This window comes from Papio anubis, chromosome 5, assembly GCF_008728515.1.
Source record: "Papio anubis isolate 15944 chromosome 5, Panubis1.0, whole genome shotgun sequence".
Taxonomy (NCBI): Eukaryota; Metazoa; Chordata; class Mammalia; order Primates; family Cercopithecidae; genus Papio; species Papio anubis.
The window spans coordinates 126042475-126067173 of record NC_044980.1 but is presented as its reverse complement, the minus strand read 5'-3'; the positions used below and the strand labels follow the sequence as shown (position 1 = coordinate 126067173).

The following is a 24699-nucleotide window of genomic DNA, read 5'->3' as shown; positions in this document are numbered from 1 at the left end:
TCATTAAAATATGAAGCTTTGGTGATTTTTTAAAACCCTCCTCTTGGAGGGAGAGGCAGGAGTGGGGTGGCTGGACACCTTGTCCTTCGCTATTCCTGGAGTAAGAACTCCCCCAGGGGCTGCACTACAGTCTCATGTTCATGTGTCACACAGCCCAGCCTGACATCATGAAGCTTGAAATTTTGCCTGCAGGAGAGAGCTCTCTGAATGTTAGTAAATACTCAAAAATGGCTGCAGAGGAAACAAAGAATTTCATTACAAAGATATAAAATGAGAGCAATTTAAATGTCAGCTTTTTACTAGGATAGCACCATATTGTCCTTATAAATCTCCATGTTTTTGCAAAGCTTTTGTGAGGACTTCAACATGCAATTAAGCACTGAAGGTCACATTCCCGATTTCTCAGCTTGCTCCCTTGGATTGGAGTGTTGACGGGGCTTAGGATGTGAATGCCTGAGTCATCCAGAGCTCGCATCTCAAGGGAGATCTTTGCATGACCGAAGCTACCTCCCAGGCTCCAGGCAGGAGCCCAGAAACCAAACTGAGGGTAACATGGAGGCCCCCAGCCCGCTGCCTCCTTGGCCTGCCTGCACTGCCCTTGTCTCTGCGTGGGTGTAGGTGGTGTGAGCTCTGAGGTACCTTGTGATAACCAGGTGTCCCAAGGTGTGGAGAAGACCCACCCTGGCATGTTTCTGAAAGGTAAACCTTGCCTGAGGTTGTACCAGCCTAGGAAGGATGCTTAGGGCACAGTCACTCGTCCTCTAGCTTGTTGCTCTTTCCTTCCTCTCTGATCACCCATTCTCAGGCTCCATGACAGCACCCTGTAAAACCCCACCACCACTGCTATAAGGCCCAGCTTGTGGGCTGCACAGGAACAAACCGTGTCCCGGGATTAGGGAATGGTGGGGATGTAAGAGGAACTCCACTTACATGGGACATAGCGACTGACTGGGTGAACAGCTGTGGGCACCCTCAAGGCCGGGGCACTCAGAAGCCTCAGCACCAAACTGGCCCCCTGGGGACAGACAGTCCCTGGATAGGCAGAGAGAGGCATTGGACACCTGAGCTACTACTGCCTGCCTGAAGCAGCAGATGAGGAGTGAGCTGGAAACCCCCAGAAGATGGGCCAGTGCCCCATCTGAGATTTTCTCAGCATCAGCGATACTGATTCCTACTTATCGTGGCCCTTCCTGAGCAACTCTTTAGCCCCAAAGGCTAAGGAGCACCTCTTCTAACCCAGACACCAGCTATTCCCCACACCCTCACTCTGGGTTGAGGACCGAGGCAGGCTGAGAGCAGGAGAGTTGCCAGGTGGTTGAAATATAGGCAGAGGCCACAGGACTAATGAGTGTATGCAAAGACAGCAGCAGCACTACACAGTAACCAACACAGGAGGCACCAAAGGCCAAAGGGAAAGTAGGGGTGACTTCTGAGAGCTGGCAGGGTGGTTCCAGCCCAAGGGTCTTGCTCCAGCGGGAGGACAAGGCCAGCAGAGCAGGGAAGAGGAGCCTAGCACTTCCCATGCAGTGGGCATTCAGCCTGGCAAAGAGTAGGTGCTTGACAAACATTTGTCCTAGGGATTAAAGACCATGGTGGACTTTTAAAAAATTGTAGTAAAGAGAAAATGTTCAGAGCTGTTGTGGCAGTTCCCAGAGAGAAGGAAGAACAGACCTGAGGGTTCCCCTTGATGGTCGAGGCATCCTGTTGCCCACATGTGGCACGCACCGGGTGAGCAGCCCACCATGGTTCCACACAGTGGTCTGTGAGCCGGTGGCTGGGGGGCACAGAGGGGCCATGGAACCTGCAGTCATCCCTCGGTTTGGCACCATGCTCCCATTTACTCACTGCTATTGTGGTGGGACTCCTGTTTCCCCCAAAGCTGGCCTCCCACAGGACAGTGCCAAGCCACCCTTAGCACCCTTTATAACAGAGCATCTGACAAGTCCTTACCCAATGCCTCCCAGAGACTCCCTGGATACCATAAGGAGGCCCAAGGCAAGAGGTAGAGTGGGATTAAAATGTGCTCTGCAGTGAAGTGTTCGTAGCCAAGTCTTATCTGATTTCCCTTTTTGAAAGACCTGTGAAGTCAGAGGATGGCAGTGGCTGTGGAAGTTGATCTTTCTGGGTATTTATTTGTGTTCTTGATAAGCAGGAAGAGAAAGGTTATCGCAAGTGCAGCATGGAAATAAATCAATGGGAGATCTTCCCCGTGGATGGAGGAGCAGATGTTCTGAGTCTACGTAGAAGGGGACACGCCTAACGGCCATATGCTCAGAGCCCCGAGTTCCCATTTAACTCACACAGGATTTGGTGGGGTTCTGGAGGTCCCAGATTTTTGCCTTTACATATGAAGGCTGATAGCATCTTTGGACCCTTGGGATCCTGATTTTGACTGGGACAAGTGAACACTCATAACTAGTGTGTGGAACTACAGGCTGGACTCAGCACAGGTACAAGCAGGAGAAGAGTTCTGTTCTCCTCTGCTCAGACTTCCCGGTGAATCCAAATCTTCCCCTGGCTGTGGGCTGAGGAGGGTGATGAGCTGAGGAGCACCCAGCAGTTTGGTCGCCACCATGAGGTGGCTTTCTGTCACTCTTTAGCATGGGGGTATTTGGTAATGGCTTTCCATTTTGGGCTTCTGCCAGAATTCTAACACTGCAGCAAGAGTCCCATCCAGTGCCCACTCCCCTTGTAGATCTGCCCAGGGAAGGTGCAAGGGGCCTCTGTGCAAGCCACCCAGGGCAGCCTGCAAGCTGTGCCCTTGGAGAGCTGTTCTTCTCCAGATGGCATGGGCAATTTGTCATCAGACACGTGCTTCAGGCAGAACAACTGTTTATACACTTATTGGGACTGCAAAATGCATCCAGGTGGGGTGGGAATGGGCCCCAAAGGACTCTCTCCCCCTCCACAGGTGGTGGGATGGGCAGTGTATGGAGCGGTACCTCCAAGCCCACCCCACATTCTCCATCTAAGCGGCGTCTCTCAGCTTACTCATCTTCCCACACCCATTCAGACAGAGCCTCCACTAGCGAGTTGCTAATGGCTCTCCAGAGCCCACTGCTTCCCAGCAACCACTGCAGGCTGCGCGCTCACTGCGTGCCACATGCCCTGCGAGGCATCTGGCAGGCAGCACCTCTCCTGACCTCCGAGTTCCAAAAATAAGGAAACCAAGGCCCAAGGAGGTTGGGGCTGCAGAGCCCAGCTCCCAGCCAGGTGTGACAGTTCCAGACCTGAGCACTTTGGCAGGATGCTGGCTGCGCTTCTGCTCCAGCCAGGACTCTTTGGAGTCTTTGTGTCTTCCCCCATGAGGTGTGACTCTGGGGTGGGCAGAGGGTGGGCTCAGTGAGGCAGACCCTCTCTGGGAGCTGTTCACCTCTGCTGCTGCAGAGGGCAGGGTCCCTAAACTGGCATCTTTTCTGAGTCCTGAAGTCCGTATGCCACAGGTGTTTTCAGACACATTTTACCTGGGTCCCTTTCAGATGACAGTGTGAAAAGAGCAGGATTACTGTCCTGCAGAACCACAGCAGTTGACGCCTCCAACCTCCTGACAAAGCTCAAGGCTTCCGGTTCCACAGAGAAAGCGGGCCTGAGCAGTAGACCTGTTATTCAGAACAGGTGTCCGTGGAGGGCTGCTGTCTCTCAAACCCAAACCCCATCAAATATCCATTCCTTCTCAGCTCCCACAAATAAATGCACCTCCAGAGACTCCTCTTTGAGCCACCTCCAGCCCTGGTGTTTGTCCTGACCCTCAGTAGTCTACCTCTGTGCCATGGTGCTTGGAAATGTGCTGATGCTTGGCAGCAGGTTCAACATTGGGGAAATGATGGCTTGGAAACAAAAGTCACATCCCTGCCTTTCATGGGTGTTCAGAACACCCATCCCTCAGGGTAACTTGCTGACACCTTGGTGAAGGCTGACAGCCTTCAGAGGAGCTCGCAGGAAGCCCCAGGCTGAATACTGTCCAGGCAGCAGCTGTACCCGGCCACAACTGGGGAGGCCACTGCTCCGTGTTCAGGGCACAGGAGGGGATTTAAGGCAGTGGAGTCGACTCCTGGCTGCCTCAGACAGAACAAACAGGGGTCGGTGGGGAACTGGGCCTAAAAGTACTACCGGTTAAATCACTCAGCATCTAGAAAGCTCCAGAGCAAGGCTAGCCCAGGGCCCTGCCACCCCTGACACCTGGAAGTGCTGAGTGAATGAGCGGACTTGGTAACAAGCAGACTCTGTCCCTGTGGGAGATGTGGCCACCACGTCTCCTTCCTCACGTCCCCTAGTGCAGAGAGAGCAGACTAGGTGCAAGGTGCAACTGGATATGGCCATTCTGCAGCCTGGGCCTCCACAGACACCCTTGAGGCTTGAGGGCTTAGGGCACTTACAGAATGACTGTCCTGTGAATGGTGGCCAAGCGATGGACACAGCTTCCTGGTAAAGCTAAGGGCTTCTGAGTTTGGCAAAACATAGAAAATGTAGAATGTTCAGTGGCAGAAGGGCCAGCTGTGAGAAAGGTGGGGGTTTGGAAAAGGAGCAATAGTGGCCGCACCTTAAAGGCAGATGCTATTCTGCCTTAAATGGACATAAGGAGAGAAACTGGGGACATCTGGCCATGTGGGCCCTTCCTGAGCCTTTGTACTCATGTGTGCACCTCCCTTTGAAGTCAGGAGAGGTAATTGATCTTGCCAGACTCAGCCCAAGCCTATGATCCCTGCCCTTGAGACCACAGGCGCCAGCCCCTCTGTAAGCAGCCCTAGCCAGGCAGCTGAGCAGACGAAATATTCCCAGTCCCCAAAGTCTGAGCAGCGTGACTTTAAAAAGTCTGTGTTAGACTAGACTGACTGCACCCAACCTGTTCCTTTTGAAAACAGTGTCTCAGAAGGTTCAGGCCCTTACAAGCTCTGTAATGTCTACAAACAAAATGTCTACTAAGATGCCCAGGCGCAGGGAGTAGCCCACATCCTGGGAGAGCAGTACAGTCCTTACAATGGCATGACCATAAGGGCTCTGGCCTGGGCCTCAGTCTCACCAAAGGGACTGGCCTCCTGGTCTCCAGCCCCAGTTCCTGATCCTCAGATGAAGACTCTGTGATGCCATGGGCACTTCCAGGGAGAGTGGCCTGGCAAGCGGCTGTCCCTCAGTTCTCTGCAGAGGACGGTAAGCTTCCAGAGCGAACTGAGACACCCCTACAGGTGCCACATGGATCAGCACCATGACTGAGTTTCCTGCTCTCAGATGTCATAGACGTGGTCTTTGAAGTCACAAAACCAACAGGTTAGGAAGCTCTTGGACTTCAGCTCTGAGTAGGCAGGAGTTTAAGGAAACACCCCAAATTGAAGCAAAACAACAGGTGAATATTTGCGCTCATGTATTCATTCATGCCTAGCATCTGCCCCAGGCAAGTTCTGGACTGAGCCCTGGGAAAAGAATGGTGATGCGACAAGCCTGGCCCTGTTATCCTGTCTGCAAGTTGATTACTGGAAAACCAGTCCAGGGCCCACAGTGGAGAAGCCCACCCACGATGGAGTGTTGGCTGGATGGGCAGACACCGTGCCCAGCACCTGGTGTAGAGGCATCGCACTCCTCAGGAGCAGAGCATTGCAGGGCTCACCATGTGTTGCAGAGCTTGCCTCTGAAGCCACATAATTAATATCAGGAAATCATACAACATTGATAGTTGATGCTAAGCTATTCTAAGTGAATTCATTAATCCTTGTAACAATCTATGAGGGAGGAACTATCATTATTCCCTTTTTATAGATGAGGCCCAGAGGCACCATGCTAGACTAACTTGCCCACCTGTCAGCTAGAGAGTTACAGGGCAGGGTTTGAACCCAGGAGTTCAGCTTCAAAGCCTATGTTCTTACCTACTAAGCTATGCTGCATCTCAAGTCATTCTAGACAATCTTGGTCACCAGCATCTGTTTCAGGAGACCCCTTTGGTACCTCAAACTTGGCAGGTGTTGGCCTTGCACGTACCAGTGGCTAGGAATAGGGGACTGCTGGTCCAGATGAGGGATGGAGGACTGTTGATCCCAATGCTGCCCACCCCACCTGGCATCCTGTCCCACAAGGCCCAGTCCATCAGAAATACCCTGGCTTCTAGAATCTGTGCTACCCAGGCGAGTCCAGGAAGAACTACAGTGAGGCCTCAGGGGTCCTAATCCCAATTTGGCAAGTTCTTCCTGAGACTTCATGTGCCCACTCTAGACTTCTGTGGGAGCTGGGGCCAGTCAGGTGCACAGGAGTCTCATGAAGGAGGCAGGGTGCAGGAGGCTGTGGCCAGTGGATGTGCTGTGACATTTGTTATTACTAATAACATTTACTGAGTGTTGAGCAGCTTAACATTATCTCATTTAGTGACATTCAATCCTTTTGAAAAGATACGATGTGTCTCTTTTTTTTGTTTTGAGATGGAGTCTCGCTCATCGCCCAGACTGGAGTGCAGTGGTGCAATCTCAGCTCACTGCAAGCTCCTCCTCCCAGGTTCACGCCATTCTCCTGCCTCTGCCTCCCAAGTAGCTGGGACTATAGGCACCCACCACCATGCCCAGCTAATTTTTTGTATTTTTATAGAGATGGGGTTTCATGGTGTTAGCCAGGATGGTCTCCATCTCCTGACATCGTGATCCACCCACTGGGCCTCCCAAGGTGCTGGGATTACAGGTGTGAGCCACTGCACCCAGCCCATGTGTCTCATTTTAGAGGTGAAGAGCCAGAGACACAGAGAGATTAAGTAATTGCCTGCAGTCACCCAGTAGACCAAAAATTCCAACCCATGCATGATGGCTCCAGCACTCCATCAGCACATCTGATGAGGCCACCTGCCACCCAGGAGTCCCACCGAACCTTGGCTTCAGGACATGTGGGAGCACCCTTCGCTGTTCCTGGAAACCTGGGGCTCACACATTCCATCTTTGTGCCTGATTTAATCATGAAAACCAAGTGTTCTTTTCTTATTCAGGAGACTGATTCTTCCTGTGTCTGGCAGGGATGTTGTGATAACCAATTAATACACATTTGCAAAATGCTTTGAGATCCTGCATGTAGGATACCATTTGTGCAAAAACAGTTTTTTTGGTAACACTATTTGGCATGAAAAATTATCCTTTTTTTCTCTTATAGAGAGCTTTTTTTCAAAATGTTTTCCATCAAAGGGTGCAATTATGAACTCTGGAAGACTTCCTGATGCCGTCAAGGTAGGCAGGTACTCCCTGCCCATGTGACCTCAGAGGTGCCCCCCCCCAGAACCTACACCTGAGGCTGCAGTGTCCCCACCAGCCCCAGCCCCCAAGGCGGGCCTGCCAGTGAAAAGCGCTTAGCCCTGGAGGCAGCACGCGGTCATTCACACAAATACTGCCTGGCAGGAGCTGTTCTAGGCTGCAGAGATTCAACAGGTTTCAACACAGACAAAAACTCTTGCCCTCACGGAACTTGCATTGCAGGGAGAGGACACAGATAAACAACAATGGAAGCATAGATTACAACATGAGTAGTACTTTTGAGAACAGCAACACAGAGGGCAGGGTAGGGCAGGGCAGGGCAGGGGTGGCCAAAATTAAATACGGTAGCCCAGGGAAAGCCTCATCCAGAGGGGCTACGTGAGCCAGGTGTTGAAGGGGTGAGGGCACTCGCCATGCAGTCACTGGGGGAAGATGTGTCCTAGCCCCCTAGGTAAGAATAGGTCTGATGGTTGGAGTAGTGTGGGAAGCTGGGGGCAGGGTCAGAAGTCCTGACCTAAGCACTTTTGTTTTCGCAGTGGGTAAAACTAGATTATTGGAGGGCTTCGAGTAGAGAAGGGATGTGATCTGACTTTATATTTTAAAAGAAGCACTTTGACTGCTGTTTTGAGAAAAGACTGTTACATGGCAAAAGTAGGAGCGGGTGAACAAGTCAGGAAGCTGTTGCAATAATCCAGGTATTGGGCACGATGGTGGTGAGGAGAGGCGGGATCATGGGTGTATTCTGAAGGGCGGTGCCAAGAGATTTGCTGATGAGTTGCATGTGGTTATTAGAAAAGAAGGGAGTCCAGGATGACTCCAGGGTTTTGGGCATGAGGAGTGGAAGGATGGAGTTGCCATTAACTGAGACGGAGGAGACCATGGGTGGAGGAGGTTTGGGAGGGAAGATCAGGAGTTAACTTGGGGGCATACTGAGTTTGAGATGCTATCAGACATTCAAGTGGCAATGTTGAACAGGCAGTTGGATAGATGAGGAGAAGTCTAGGCTGGAGATGGAAACTTGGAAACCCTTAGCATACTGACAGCGTTTAAAGCTATGAGTTGGATGAGATGACTGAGTAGGTGAATGTGGATAGAGAAGAGAAGCCAAGACTGAGCCCTAAGAGCCTCTGATGGGAAGAGGTCAGGAAGAGGAGCAGGAGCCCCAAAAGAGAATGAGAGGAAGATGCCAGAGTGGTGGAGGAAACCCAGGCAAGTGCAATGTCCTGGGAGCCAAGAGAAGAGTAAGTCAGGAAGCGGTCAGCTATGCCAAGTGCTGAAAGCTCAGTTAAGATGAGGACAAAGAAAAGAGACCTGTATTAGTCGTTTGGAGGTCTTTGACTTGAAAGGCAGTTTCCATGCAATGGGATGGGAGAGGGGTATGAAAGTCTCATTGGATTGGGTTTAAGATGGAGTGGGAAGAGAGGAACTGGAGAAACTAAGTGAAGATAACTCTTCTGAGGAGTTTTGCAGCAAAGTACAGAATAGGGCAGTAGCTAAAAGGATAGTAGGGCCAAGAAGTCTTTTGCAAACACACAGGGGCAACCAGCATGTCTGTGGATGAGCAGAGTCAAGTAGAAAGGGGAAATTGAGGCTGTGGAAGGAAGAGGCAGTACAACCAGATGACTTCTTTGAGTAGGCGAGGGGAGGTGGAATCCAGGGCCCAGGTTGGGGATTGTCTTAGATGCATGGGCGGCAGACCCAGTTAACAGGAAAGAAGCCTGAGCGTGTGAGCCGATAGAGATGGGTGGGTCGGTGTGGTGGGTGCATATGCAGACATCTGTTTTCTCAGTGAATCAGGAAGCAAGGTCATGGCTAAGCGTGAGGATGGGGGAGGAAGCCTGAGGAGGGAGAAGAAGGTCGGGAATGATTGTGTAGGAGAGTGAAAGAGGGACAGATGCAGAGGAGGCGGTGTGATCTCTGGGCAGCTTTTGGACCCACTTGAGGGTCCTAGTCCTGAATCCAAAGTGAGACTAGTCAGCAGGGTGGCTGTTTCCCCAGCATGTTCAGCTACCCGGGTATAAGTAGACAGCACCCAGACAGATTTCACCAGGGCTGGAGGGTTGTCAAGACGGGTAAAGGAATTGAGTGTATGCAACAGTATCATTCCAGTGATTTAAATTCCATGGAATTCCATGGTAAGGAGGGAGCAACATCACAATAGGTGACAGGCATACAGTTGGTCAGTAGATTCCTGGTGGAGCTGAAGAATTCTTGGAGTCTGGATACCAGACAGAATAAACCAGAAGAGATGGGAGGTGACCAAAGAGTAGGATGCCTGAAGATACGACTTTTCAGGCTGCTGTTATTTGTAATGACAGTGTCTGGACTCCAGGATATGGCCATGGAGTGAGGGCCTGTAAGGTGGAGAGTTGGCAGATAATCAACTTGGGTGTTTAAATCACCTGGCGCTAACACAGGTGGCAGGTAGGGGAGACTACTGTTAACCATAGGCTACAACACAGGAAATGGGGTGGGGCATAACCCAGAGTCGGCAGGTGACTGCAGCAAAGAGGGGCAGTGGGTGGCACGTGGCACATGCACGGGGGTTTCCCTCTCTCCCTAAGAGCAGGTTCTTTGAGACAGGGTCTCTTTTTATCCCCATTTTACAGAAGAGGAACTAAGGCATCAAAAAGTTGTACATGGTGGTAGAGATGAAACTCAAATCAGGGGATGTCCTCCAAAATTAACACCCTGGACACCATGGTGTACCTTCCAACACAGACAGGTTGACCATGAGTAAGATTTGGTCCCTGGCCCCGAGAATTTCACTCTGCTATGAGAAAATAAGATGTGTGCAAAAACAAGGCAAAAGGCTGTGGGACAGTTGCCAAAAGAACGCCATGGAAACTGAGAGGAGGCTGTAATGCAGCTAAGCAAAATGATGCTACAAGTCTTCACAAAGGAGGGCGGATGGGATTTCACAGGCGGGTATGGGAGTGGGGAAAGGCATCCCAGTCAGAGGCAACAGCCTAAGCATAAGAACAGATGGGAAGGCTCCAGACCATCTGATATGGCCAACTTGTCCCATGCCATTGACAAATAAAAGAGAAGAGATGATGCTGGAGGGAGGGATTAGAATGAGAGCAGCAAGGGTATGTGTTAGGGAGCTAAATGCAGTCACACACAACCCCCGAATCTCAGGGGCTTAGTGCAATATTTATTAGTGCAAAGATTTGTTCTTCATTCCTGTAGCAGATCAATACTGGTGTTCAGTTTCTGTGCACACGGTGACATGGGGATTCGGGCATTCTCAGTTTATGGTTCTTCCATCTCCTGGGGCCTCAGATTCCTTTACTGGATGCTGCATCTGGCCGGTATACAGAGGGATGGAGAGAGTAGAGAGGCTTGCAGGAGAGGTTCTGGAGCCCAGCAAAGCCCTTGCACCCATCCCTCCTGATACATTCCACTGGCCAGAACTCAGTCATATGGTTCCCTTAACCACAGGAAGAGCTGGGAAATGTAGTCCAGCTGTGTCCACAGGAGGGAATGGATGCAGGTTGAGGTGAACACAGCATTCTCTGCCACAGACATGCAGGCCACAGAGTTTGGTGTGTCAAGGAAGCCAGGGAAGCATGGAGGGTGTGGTCAAAGTCAGTTTGAGGAGGACCAACCCATGGACACCCACAGGGAAGAGTGAGGGCTAGGAAACTCCAGAGATAGTAGAAGACCTGAACGCAGATGAAAAAGGGAACAGAAAAGGACACAAAAAGAAAGATGACTCTGGGAGGCTCTTGTGGCCCTTGCCTGGGGAGGCAGTCGGGAGAGAAGGAGCTGAACAGTGAAGACCATTCTGAGAGCGCCCCACAGGGCCAAGAGGCCCCCTGCCTCTCCTTCTCAGCGCTGGGGGCGCCGGAAGGCAGGGTCAGGCCTTGTGGAGATGGAGTGGCGTGAGGTGGCCGTGATGGTCCTCCACAGTCCATAGCCTGGCCTCACGGAGGGGAGAAGAAGATCTCTTTTAATTTTCTTCTCAGGCCTCCACATGACAAAGGAGAAATATCACCCAACATTATTATCTCTCAGAAAATACTCTCTGGAATCATAAAAAGGGAAATACAGTGAAGCTAGACCACAAAGGCTGCCCCTTAAATCAGGAGCTGCTAAATTATCGCAGTGGCGCTCTCTGATTCCTTGGGATGAAACCATTAAAGATGACAATGTCCCTTTAAATCAACTGCCCTGGGAGTTGCTGTAAAGAGTCAGTGGGCTTTTTTTTTTTTTTTTCTTCCCCCTTGTGAGGATTTTTTTTTTTTGTCTCTTTTCACCTTGTAATAAAATATAAATCATAACTTGTGGGGGCAGGCTCTACAGAGCAAGCTGTGAACATGGATTTTCTGAAAATGAAGGTGTTTTGTTAATGGGAATCAGCTCATCTCGGGAAGCGTGAGAGTCTCATATGATGAGTTTGCTACTTCACACTCTTTTTTTTTTTTTTTTTTTTTTCTGATTCACAGGCAGGCCTCAGGCCTGGCTGTGGCACCACTGTGATGAATCGTGATGGCACACCCCAGGAGGCCAGTGGGCTGACTCAACCCCTCCTGGAGTGGCCCCTGTGCTCAAGCTGTGCAAGGTAGGGGAAGGTAGGCACAGCCTTGGGAGGTAGCACGTAGAGGCAGGAGGACTGGGGCCTGGAGGAAAGGGCATGGTTCACACCCCTTGGCCCCTTCCAGGCAGGCCTGGTGGTCTGAGCTCTTGGGCCACAAAGAGAACCCAGAGGCCAGTACAGCCCCAGGAGGAAGGGTTGGGAGCCACAGGTCAGAGAAGGCTGCATAGCAAGGTGGACTTGTTTTCTGCATTCTGGTGTGGAAAAGGGGTCAGAGATGGAGAAAGAACTGGCGAGTTGACCCAGGCTTGGGCACTACCAGGGCAGCACAACCCCAAGGCTCTGCCCTGGGTCTACCTCTCCCCTCTCTCTGAGGTCCTCCATCTGCCAGTGCCTATCTCCATGGGTCTGGGTGGAGACTTAAGGCCTGGCAGGGCCGAGTCTGGGAAGCTGCTGGACAGTTGTAACCAAGGTAGGAGAGTAGTCTCCGATATTTTAGAAAAGTGTTCAAGGCTTAGGTCTGAAATCGAAGGGCTTGGGGATTGACACGTGTACCCTATGACCCACAGCCCTCTCCCCTCCCACTGAACTAGCCAAGTGTCTTCAGAAAGGCTGGCTCTTCTCATCAACTCCATGGCCTTAATCCTGACCCCTGGCTTCCCTCTGTGCTCTGTCCACACCCTCCCCCTCTCCCCCACACCTGTACAGGAACCGAGGCCTGCAACAGGTCACTCTTGCCCTGCGGTTGGCATAGCCAGAGAACACTCCTAACTTTATCCAGTCTGACCTCTCTGCAGATCAGGCCCTCTGGACCTCTCTCTCCTTGAGATGCTCATTTGCTGTCCACCTCTTTGGCCACCTGTTCTCCATTTTCTTTGAAAGTGAGCTCCTTTCCCCTGCCAGCCCCTCATACTTTCTCTGTAGAGGGCCAGGACGTAGGCATCTTAGGCCTTGTAAGCCATACAGTGTCTGCCACAGCCATTGAACTCTGACATTGTAACGTGAGGCAGCTGTAGATACGATGTAAACAAATGAATGTGTCTGTGTTCCAATAAAACTTGATTTACAAAAACAGATGGAGGGCCTGAGACAGTCAGGTATGCTGCTCCCCTCAATTTACTCTGCCCTGGGGAGGGTCTTGTCCCACCCAAGCCTCCAGACATGAGGTTTCTAGCACCAGGTCTTCAGTTGTCCCTAAGGTCCAAGGGGACCAAGGGATCCAAGGGTCATTACTTAGAGGCACCACACACTGAGTGTGACTAAACTGCCCGCTCTTCCCCCAAACTCACCTCCCCTCCTGTGTCTCCTGTATCACCAACATATTTCCCCCTTCCCATTGTACTTCTTTTGTAATCAGATCATTAAGTACTTCCAAGTGGGTGGCTGAGTCTTTGAGAAGCTGCACGTGACCTTGAGCGCAGGCTCAGGAGAAGAGTGGGGAGGCGGAGACGGAGGCTCTGGGGAGACTGAGGGACTGGGAGATGTGGCATGAGAGTGGGAAGCGCAGCACTGGGGGCTCACTGGGCTCAAGCTCCTCCCTGATGGGATGGCCAGCACTCAGCCACGTTGGCATTTCAGTGGGGTCCTACAGAGGGTCATGTTGAAGGGAAGCGGTCCACATTGCAGGCAAGTGACCGCAGGTCAAGGGCAGGAGGCCTGGAGCCATGGGCCCCTGTCTGCCAGCCTGTCCATCCCCAAGTGTGCTGAGGTCACTGAGCTGAGGGCTGTGCTTAGAGCCATCCAAGAGGGCTCCGAGGGGGGCTGTGTTGGAGGCCACATGCCACCCTCTGCTGTGGCCCCTGTGGTTCCTGCTTTACCTCATCCTGGGAGACCACACAGCCTAGGCATAATGCCTAGAGCTAAAATTCAGAGGCTTCAGATAGCCACATCATAATCCACAGACCCAGTGGAAAGTACAATGCCCTGGGGCCCCAGTCGCCCGTGTGAGACCCCTCCCCAAGGCTGCTGGCCTGCTGGGAAGCAGGGTTGCCGGACAAAGAGGGGAGACCCAGGCTGGAAACTTTGCCTTGTCTCCATGCCGCGGAGGCTCAAGGACTCCCCAGTGGCCCTCACAGGAGCTCTGCCCCCAGCTCCATTTTCCTCATTCACCCAGTGCTGGTGGCAGACGGGGTCAGCAGAGGTGCAGGCATGGCGAGTGCCCTCTGATGCAGCTCCAGACATTCTGTTCACTTAGAGCAGCAAACAGTCTTACCTGTCTCCTGCCCATCACGGGTACATAAAATTCCCTCTCGTTTATTTACTCTCCTCCTCACAGTCCTGGATGGCAGGACACAGTCATTAATCACCAGCCTGCTTTTACGAGGGGCCATGCCGGGCAGGGAGGACAGGGTTCCTGCTGGTGCTGCACCTGTGCAGCTGCCTAACAGATTGGCCGCCAAAGATGTGTTCTGAGGCTGAATTCTTGATCTTGGCCACTGTCGGGGTTGGAGAGCCATCAGCACCCCCTTTGCATGCAGGCCCCACTTCAGGCACACTCTCAGAAAGGCCCTGGAATTTACTTTGCCCATTTGAATACAAATGCAATTGAGACAAGATTCTTTTTGTTTCAGAAGTCATTGCTCCATTTCTGTTTCTCGCCAAGTGAACTGACAGCCGAAGAGAGTTGAAATAAACAACTCTGTGCCTGACTGAGCCAGATGAAATAAGTCCCCCCACCCATCACCGGGACATGGTGCCGTCAGGTTGTGTTACCAGTCAAGGGCTTGGTGCTGGTCTTTGGGCAGCTCTGGAGGCAGAATGTCAGGCTTCGGGCTACATCTGTGCCAGGACAGGCTGCAGGACTAGTCCCAGAGTCGGGCAAGCTGGAAGACAGGTGCCCACCACAGCAGGACACCTGCCCCTCTGCCCTGTGTCTTAGAGGCCTTTTCCTTCAGCATGGATCCTAGGGAAGGGAGACACGTGCAGTCCTTCATTCAGGAAGCGAGAAAGTGGCAGCCCAGGCCCTGCTCTCAGCAGCTCCCAACCCATCTAGGGAAGTGGGGCTCCCAGGCAAGAAGGAGGTATGTAAATATCAGGTGCTAAACCACAGGATTGGGATGATAGGTGCTGTGGAACCATCTGGACGGCCAGGAGGGCTTCCTGGAAGAAGATGGGCTTAGGCTGGATCTTGAAGAATGAAGATGGAATAGGTTTGGACAGACAGAGAAGGCAAGGGCTCTACTTCAAGGTGAGAGAAAGGCTCAGAGGAAGGATTAGGAGTGGCGATTCAAGAATGTAATTCCTTCAGTATTAAGTACCTGCTAAAGGTGGGCAGATCAATGGCGGGGCAGTTGGAGTTGGAGTTGTGACCTCATTTTCATCTCTGCCCTGCTTTGCCCTGAGGCTCCAGACCTCGCAGCCCCCAAGATTCCCACTGTTATCCCAGTTCCCAAGGGTGGCTGGGAGCTGACCTTGCTCCTGAGAAATGCTACATCAAAGAGGGGCATACATTCTGTGGAGCTCCCTTGCCCAAGGGCCTCCTCCAGGCCAGGCTGTGCTTCCGAGCCCAGGCTACAGAGACAGGAGGATGGCACAGCACCACCACTAGGGTATGGAGAGCAGCCTCTTACAGACCCTCACCTCGGTCTTTGTAGAAAGACAGCAGACGGTTTTCCTGTAACCGAGGAACAATTATCAAGGCGGACATGCGACCCAGAAAAATGGAGTGATGCTTAGTCCCCAGATGCCCCCTCTAGCACTGTCCAGCTCTCCTGACAGGGGCTACCACTCAGATAGGTCAGTCAAGCGAGGCCAGAGCCCTTTTCACAGGCACTTTGGGGTCTTGGATCCACCTCCACTTTCCAGGACACAAAGGCTCTCCCTAGGCAGGCCCTGTCCCAGCATCCAGGGCCAAGGGGCTCAGGCAGAGGCTCTTTAAAAGCTTAGTGCTTCATCTTGATGAGTTTCTTGCTGGGGGCTCTGAGCATTGTGACTATGACAGGTTTTGAGCCCCTAGTGGCTGGGCAGGGTCTGTGTTTGTTCTTGTGGGTATTGAATATGACACTGTTTCCAGATGAACAGCAACATCGCTCCAAATAGTTCAATACAGCGAGCGGGCCAGGAGTGGGGCCTGGGCAGACCCAGACAGGCCTGGGAGGGGCAGGCAGCAGCCTCTCCCTGGCTGTGCTGCTGAGGGCGTCTGGGGCTCCTTGTCCCACTGTGGGGGCCCCCGGGGACAGAGGGGCCTCTGCTACGGGGCCCCTGCAGCCTGTCTCCAAAACTCTTGTCTAAGGCCTGCAGAGTCCGCAAAGCTCCACCCTCAGAGAGGTTAAGTCACTCCCTCCCAGGGCTACCTAGTTAGCAAAAGGTGGGGCTGGAATACTCAAAATACATTAATCATTTTTAAAAATAATAACTGTTCTTTACTGAGGCATTACTTTGTGCCAGGCACTACGTTAAATCATTTATATTGTATGTAATTCAGTCCTCAAACAGGTACTATTATTAACCCCAATTTACAGATGAGATGACTGAGGTCGGGCAATAGCACAGCTGGGATTAAATCCAGGCAAGTCCAAGTCCAAAAGAAACAGCGTTTCTCTGCTTTCCTGAGTCAGGAGATTGGGGATATGGTATGAGGGAGAGATGCAGAGTGCTTGTGATGTGGCAGTCATGGAAGGCAGGCTCCGTGGAGGAGGTGGTGTTTGGCATTTGAGTGGCATCCAGAAGGATGTGTGCGATTGGAGTAAAGGGCAGGAAGAACAGTGGGAGCAAAGAAAGAAGTGAGGCTGGAGGACACAGAATATATTCAAGAAACAGCACTGCTGTCATCCTAGAGCAGAGTGCAGGTAGCAGGGGGCAGTTGGCACCACAGTGTGAGGTCAGTCAGAATATAGCCTGGAATGTGAGGTCAAGAACAGCCATCTAAAGCTCTGGGCAGGGGAGAAGCAGAACCAGGGCTGAGCTGGTTGGGATGCCCATGCCTGCATCTTAGGAAATGAAATGACCCAACTGTGGCCTCCATCATAGGCCAGCACCCAGGTAGCATCCCGAGCCACTGCTGATTCAACAGATGTGCATGCAGCTGTCATTCACAGACTCCCAGCAGTAGTGTTCACCTCCTCAGTAGAATAGTCACCTACAAAGCTTTAACACACTGGAAGCTGGGGATTTCTGCCTGAAAAGCACTGGTATTTGGACTTGTGAACATAAAGATGGGAATGCAGCCAGGCAAGGCAGGGGCTGCCCAGAGTCGAGGGATTTTTTTTAAGTGAGAAAGACAGAATGATATTTACAATCAGTACTTCTCAAATTAGGTATTCTTTTTATGGGATTGAAAATGCTCCATTCAAGCCCCGTGGAGAGATATGGTCTGAGGGCAGCATTGAGGTGATCAGTGTGTCTTAAAATTTCCAGATGCTCACAGACACTTTGAGTAAAAACAGAGAGAAACAAAATTGTTTCCAAAAAGCAGCACAGAAGGCTCATCTGCTTGTTAGGATCCTTGCAGTCCACTGTGGGCCAGCTCAGATGCCGCCGCCTCCAAGAAGCCCTCCCTAAGTCCGCTGCCTGCAGTCCTACCTTGCTTCAGATGCATAGTGGAGGGCCAATGTGATGATGTGACCTCCAGCTGGGGCAACATCCGTGGGCTCCAGAGAGCCACACGGGTCATGAGTTGATTTTTTAAGCCTTTTGAACCATAGCCTATGGGTAATAAGAAAGGTTTTTGTCAAGGTTGAAGAGACGATTAACTTGTAGCGGGTGGATGTACATCAAAAACGTGTTCCACAGAAACAAGATCTCTTCAGAAAAAGTGAGGCCTCATTACAAGTGTTTTTACATGCCCGAATGTGGAGCTCTGGGTAGGGCCTCCAAAGCTCTAAGGTCCATTGTCACTCTCTGTTAGTACCTAGCAGGTGTTAACCATGTGCCTGATACATGCTAAATACTTTTCACATATTCAGGCCTTACTAAAAGTCTAGTAGGCAGATTCTGAGTCCCATTTTATAGAAAAGGAAACTGAGGTCCAGAGAGGTTAAGAAATTTGCTCAAGGTTGCATAGTCAGTAAATGGTGGAGTTGGGATTAGAACCCAGACTCCTAAGCACTGCACAACATCACACCCAGGGATGCTTAGAGGTCAGCCTTGTGTCATGACCATGTCACACACACACCTAGGTTGCAAGTGCCACGGACACAGGGCAGGTCAGATTCTGCTGTGCTCAGGCACCCAGGACAGGGCTTGGTGCAGAGCTGAGTTATTGGTGCCCTGGGAGTTGGGACCACCGATCCAGCTCCCTTCCCAGAGCTTCATGCGGGGTTACTCGTGGTCAACCCTGAGAGTGCTGAGAGCCCAGTGGACAGGTCTTGGTAAAGTCTATGCCTGGACGTGGCCTAGCCTGGGGGCCCATTCTGAGGTTTATGGAAAGCAAATCACCAAACCGGGCCAGGCGGTGCTGAGCTGGGTGCAGCTGGGACAGCAAAGGAGCCATTGAACCTCATAGTCTGAGTGATCCTCAGAGACTGACTCACCAGGGAGCTTTGTGTGACCGACTCCACAGCTGGGAACTTTGTGTGACTTCCTCACAGAGGAAGATCACGTGAGATGAGTGAGGGAGGCTCCTTGTGGTGGCAGGACATGCACTTGGCCTTGGAGGAAACTGGGAAATCATTCCTTTGGAACTGTTAAGAGGAAAATGTGAGAATTCAGATCCTACTCCATGGCAGTTCTGAGGGTAATATTTTAGGGCCAAGGGAATGGGGGACCTTTCCTGCCCAAGTCAGAGAGAACCTTTGGTGCCACAGGCAGCCTTCAGGGAAAGGCTAGGGTCCCAGCCAGCTGGCACCTGACTGAACCTCACTTGAGCTGTATGTGTTCCCCTCCTTCTGCCAGGACACTGGTCAAAGCTGAAATATTATTCCTATTACAGAGTTTTAGCAGTGCCACCTCCACCAAGATTTCCATTTGTCTTCTCGCTTCTCTTCTCATTGTTTACTAATATTTCTTGCCTTCTCTCTCTTCTTTCAAACAGCGCCCTGCCCATTTATAAACAGAGGGCAAATAAACTTTGTGCAAATCTCCCTGTTCCCTCATGAACTAGCCAAGCTAGAAGGGGCAACACCAAGGGTGTCCATGATGACTCAGTGCCATGTTCTGACCACTCTTAGGGCCACCCAATGGGCCTTCCATAGCATCACCTATCATCTTGTGCCCACTTACTCCAGAGCCTTCGCTGGCACCCTATTTCCCAACTCACCAAGTCTGAGCACCTCTGCCTGCTCATTAGGTCTCATGCCCTAGCCAGCCCTTTCACAGCACCCTGACACCCTACTCGGCCTGTCTCTTACCATGGGTCTGTTTATTCCCCTACCCCACCCCAGGACTCCCTCCAAGCAAAAAGCTAATATGTTAAGGAAGGCAAGGACCATGTCACATATCCTCCAGCATCTGACACCGAGCATCCTCTCTGACTTGAGACAGTTTATAACCATTTCAAAGCAGAGAATGCCAAGAATATTGGCTGATGGGGGTTCATCTAAGTTTTGGATGCCTGAATCTTCTCCAGGAGGGTTGCCCAAGGACTGAAGTAAAAAAGCAAGTGCACAAGGCAGAGTCCAAGGAGTGGTTCCAGACCAGCGCATGCTAGGGGCTGTCTTCACAGGTTGGGTGGGAAGAGGAAGAGGATAATGGCAAGAATGTAGAGGGAGGAGACTGCCTGGGCAGGCACTGCTCACATCAGCAGGGCCTCAGCAGTGGAACTACTGCTGCCCTCTGCCCACTCCTTCCCCTCCCTCCAGTCCCACTTCTGCCCTGAGGGGCATCTGTCTTAGGATCAAGAAGAAATGTCACACTCCAACAATTGAAAGATAGTGTTTTTAATGACTTGACTCACTCTAATTAGAGGAAGCAACACTTTGATTAGCAGTGGTCTGACCCAGGGGCATGGACTTGTGAGAATTGCTCCTTATGAAGTGCTCAGAGTTCCAGATTTGCAGATGGTGTCTCTGAGGTTGGAGCTGGGTCAGCGTGGGAGAAGGGCCAGTGCTGGGCGGCCCCCTCCCACATCTGTGCAGATAATATCTTGCCTTCCACATATGTCTCCTGGTCTTTGCCTGACATGGTTTGGCTCCGTCTCCCCACCCAAATCTCATGATGAATTGTAATTCTCAATGCTACAGGAGGGACCTGGTGGGAGGTGATTGGATCATGGGAGCGGATTTCCCCCTTGCCGCTCTCATGATAGTGAGTGAGTTTCCACAAGATTTGATGTTTTAAAACTGTGTAGCACTTCCCCCTTTGCTCTTTCTCTCCTGCTCTGCCATAGTAAGTCATGCTTGCTTCCCCTCTGCCTTCTGCCATGATTGTAAGTTTCCTGAGGCCTCCCAGCCATGCTTCCTGTGCAGCCTGAGGATCTGTGAATCAACTAAACTTCTGTTCTTCATCAATTACCCAGTGTCAGGTAGTTTTTTATAGCAGTGTGAGAATAAACTAATATATTGCCCTACACCCACGCAGTGCTGTGAGCCAACAGCCCATTGTCCAATTCCTCATAATGGTTTCTATGAGCCACTGCCCCTGGCATCTGTACCTTGTGGCCAAACACCTCCAGGGTCTGCTCTCAATTCCACCCCAAGCAGCACTAGAATTTGCTTATCCCTGGGGATCTGCTTCCCCAGGTCTGTAGAGGAAGGAATGCCACCATGTGTCTGGCATTATTTGGGATGAACAAGAAGGTGAGAGAGAGAAGTGGAAGGCAGACTGTCCCCTGGATCTGGACCGTGCAGTGGACTCCTCACCAGCTGTGTCTCAGTGACTTGTATTGCCTTCTTCATCACTTGCCAATGGACACATCTTTCCAAGACAAGGCCCAGGTCACTGTCCACCATTTGGACAAGGGCCAGCCCCACCAGCTGGAGTCTTAAGGCACAGCAGGGCCCCATTAGAGCCTTGGAGAACACTGCCACACACACACATACACACACACACACACACACACACACACAAGCTAGGCTTAGAGGCCCAGAGGACCCCAGGAAGGGTAGCACACCTTTAGGGTGCAAACGGTTCAGGACACCCAGTTTCTGCACCACCACTCTCAAAAATACCTGTCACGGATGAGCAGCTCTCAGAGGTGAGCAGCAGGTTTGCCTTGTGCCTGGTGAGAACACAGTGGCATGTTTACTTTGATGGGGTGCATCTCCTCCAGCCCAGGACCCCAAGCTTGTGCTAACAGACATTCCATGCCCCTCTGCTCCCAAATCATTTCTCAGAACTTGACAAGTATTAATGGCTATCTCTTTGGAAAGAGACAAGTGTCAGAAGAGCATTGCAAGACTGTAGTATTTGTTTAGAGAAAGTTATCTTCCTGGGAAAGGGGCTTCTCCTCTTTGTGGTAACAAGGTCAGGACAGACCCTTTCAGAGCAGTAGTTCAGGGCCTCAGACGACTAGGGCAAGTGTGACAAACCCCTGGTTCAATGGGGCTGAGCACAGGTGAGGGTTCAGGGCAGTTCCCACTGACCAGATGGAGTCAGCAGGCTGCAGTCACGGGCGAAGTAACTCAGGTCTCTTTTCAGGGGACACCAGAGCAGTCCCAGCCCCCAGGGCATGAAGAGGAGATGGCTGTCGTTCCCAGAACAGAAGGCCTCTACTCTCACCCACAGGAGCCACTGCTGTACCTCCAACTCACCCCCAAGAAGAATCATATGGGAGAAATGATCCTGCTGCTAATGGGATTAAAATGCATTTTGAGTTTTCCAATTACATATTTCAATTATTCCGTGAATGTTAATTGGAACTCAACAATGCAACTGTGAGCTGGCAGGAAACCAGAACTGGTGGCTTCTCCCCCAAATGGCCACAGATTTCCTGCCCTGGAACACACAAGGATCTACCAGGAAGACTCCTCTGGGGCCCCAGTGTTTCAGGAATTTCTACCACTCCCTGAGCACGTGGCTTAGTGCTACTGGCCCTGTTCATCTGTGCCCACAGAAGGGCACATACTGTTTCCTCTGCTTGGAAGCCCCTCCCCAGACCCTAGCCTTCCCATCTTCTGGGCAAACTCCTTTAAGACTCAGTTCTAGTGTCCCCTGCTCAGAGAGGCCTTGAGGATACCGCAGATGCCCACCAAGCATTTCCCATGTCTCTTCTCATCTCCCTCCCCTGGACTCACTCATCTGCCATTCCCAAGAGCTTACATGGGGCTTGGCACATCATGAGTGCTCTATGATTTCATGCTTCGGGGAAAACATGGGTCCTCAGATTCCCAACCAGTTCCACCCACCTGGTAGGCCTGGCTCTGGCCTGGTCTCTAGTCTGGGAGCCTAGAACCTTGGATTTCAGACCCAGGTTTGTCAACAACTCATATAGTGAAATCTCAGCCATCACTCTCCCCAGAAGTCCTGACCCAAACCCCATGACCTGTTCCTTTGAGACCCAACCCATGCCCTGGAAAAGCCAAATCCTCCAAAATCTATATCCCCTCTTCATGCCCTGGGGGCTGGGACTGTCCTAGTCCAGAACAGGGGGCCTTGCCAGTGCAGACCCTCAACTGGTAGCTCAGGAGAAAAGAAAACCCGTCCCTGGCCACTTCGCTTCCGTCTCCATGCCCATCACAGCCTTCCACTTGTATTCTCTGGTTCTAGCTCTTCAGCCCAAATCATAGAAGAGTCCTGGCCCAGGACTGCAGCAGCTTTTAGGGAGCTCAGCTGGAGAATCCTGCAGAGCTGGGCAGATTTACCTCTCTGAGCCTCAGTTTTCTCATCTGTACAATGGAAGTAGTTGTACAGAAACGTTGTTCTGAGGGTTCAAGGAGAAAATGTGTGTAAAGGGTTTAGCAGAGGGCGAGGCAGGGTGCTCAGGGAATGTCAGATTTTACTAATGTTATTATTTGCCTCCTAAGTCCAACCTATTTCAGAGATATTTTCCTAGGAAAAGGGTTTCAGGCAACAGTCAGCAGGGACCTTATGGGGTCTCTATCTGGACTCAAGACCTTCAAGTGTCCCTCAAGGCCATTAATGCAGATCACAAACATCCGGCCCAGGATTTGAGCTAAAGGAGAGAACCAGCTGTCTCAGGGCTCCAACAAGGGTCAGGCTGGTGGAAACAGCAGGACACAAGCGACTCCTCGTTGAGAGCATTCCAGGGGGTGTCCCAGACACAGGGACCAGTGTGCAGGCTCACTGCTCACCCACCAAGTGTTTACCCAGCACGTTCCATGTGTGGGGCACTGGCCAGGCTGCTAGCATTTGATGGTGAACAAAGCCAGTTGTGGTTCCTGCCCTTGGAGAACTTACAGTTCTGGGGAGAAAGATAGGAAAACAGTGGCAATCTGCTCTAGATAGGGTAGTTATGGGTAGGGCACCTGTCTGAGAATGTAAAGGAAGAGACAGGGAGGTGAGAGGAACTAGCCAGATATCTAGGAGTCTAGGAGCCCTGGAGACAGGGAGGAGCTTACTGTAGTTGAAGGCTGGAGGCAGGCCAGTGTGGCTGGAGCGTGGTAGGCCAGGGAAGCTGTAAGGGAGGCCATCACAAAAGTAGGGTGGTCTTTACTCTGCATTCAGTGGCTACCCTGTGGCTCTGAGTGGGCCTTGGTTTTGGAGGATGTGTGTTCCCAGGCTCTGTGCTGAGCCCCTGGCAAAACACCAGGAGCAGAACCAGGCAGTCGAGGGGAGCCTTCCAGTCATGGGCAGTATCTTGGAGACCTGCTTTTGGGCTGAGGACTTGGTGCTGCCACATTTTGAGAGCAGTTTTCAGAGCAGCTTGGGGATGACTTTTATGCCTCATCTGCACACCCTGGCCTAGTCCATGTCCCAAATGCCATCAGTCCTGACTGAGAATAACTCAGCTCACAAATATTTATGCCTGGGCTGAGGCAGCGAGCTCTGTGCTAAGTGCAGCGGGTTTGAGTGGGCCAACTGAGCCTGCAATCTGCCATTTCAAGGTCTCTCCCCTCACCGCATCCCCATGCCCACCTGCCGCTTGCCACCTGAACTCACATCCATGTAATGTGGCTGTGATTGGCACTGAAATGATTGGCCAGGGGTCACAGCAGGTGGCCACATTGAGGCCTAGAGGGTGCTAGAGGTTGATTTGCTCCCTGAATGCAATAAAGAACCTTCCATGGGTTTCCTAGGGCTGATATGAGAGCTGATCACACAGTGGCTTTAAACCACGTAAATGTGTGCTCTCACCAGTCGGGAGGCCAGAATTCAGAAATCAAGGTGTTGGCAGGACCACACTCCTTTCACAGGCTCCAGGCCCTTGCCTCTTCCACTTCTGGTGGCTCCTAAAATTCCTCAGCTTGCAGCAACGTAACTCCAGTGTCTGCCTCCATCTTCACAGGGCCTCCTTTGTCCTCCATGTCTTCTCCTCATCTCATGAGGACACCAGTAACTGGATTCAAGCCCACAGTAAATCCAGGATGATTTCATCTCAAGATCCTTAAGTAATTATATCTGCAAAGATCCTATGTTCCAATCAGGTCATATTCTGAGGTTCTGATAGACATGAATTTGGTGAGAGGTTGGGGACACTACTCAACCCACCATAGGCCCCAAGGAGGATGCCCCTGCCACATGACCCTGCCTCATGCCCTGACTTGGGTCTCATAGGCCTGCCAGCCCTGGGACCCCTCCACCCCACCTGACCACTCTGATCCTGTGGCTTCCACCCACCCCGTGTTCACATTCCCCTTGGACCATCCTAGGAGATGTGTGCACATGGCCAACCCAGACTTAGCCTGCATCTCCTTGCCAGGCTCCTGGGCCCCACCTGTTGACAACAGTCTAAGGCAGCAGGCCCAAACATTTTTGGCACCAGGGACTGGTTTCCTGGAAGACTGTCTTTCCACAGACTGGGAGTTGGGGGCGGGGAACAGAGATGGTTTCGGGATGAAACTGTTCCACCTCAGATCATCAGGCATTAGATTCTCATAAGGAGCGCGTAACCTAAATCCCCCACATGCGCAGTTCACTATAGGGTTCGTGCTCCTTTGAGAATCTAACGCT

At 51.6% G+C, this 24699-nt stretch overlaps 1 protein-coding gene and 1 long non-coding RNA gene across 4 annotated transcripts in view; both read left to right on the top strand.

The window, feature by feature from the left end:
* FSTL4 (follistatin like 4) overlaps positions 1–24699 on the top strand; it is a 439124-nt gene that overhangs the window by 326534 nt on the left and 87891 nt on the right. The window lies entirely within an intron of this gene.
* Positions 6608–24161, top strand: LOC108586422. The gene is made up of 2 exons (XR_001903770.3): positions 6608–9638; positions 21268–24161. It is a non-coding gene; the product is annotated as an uncharacterized LOC108586422 (long non-coding RNA).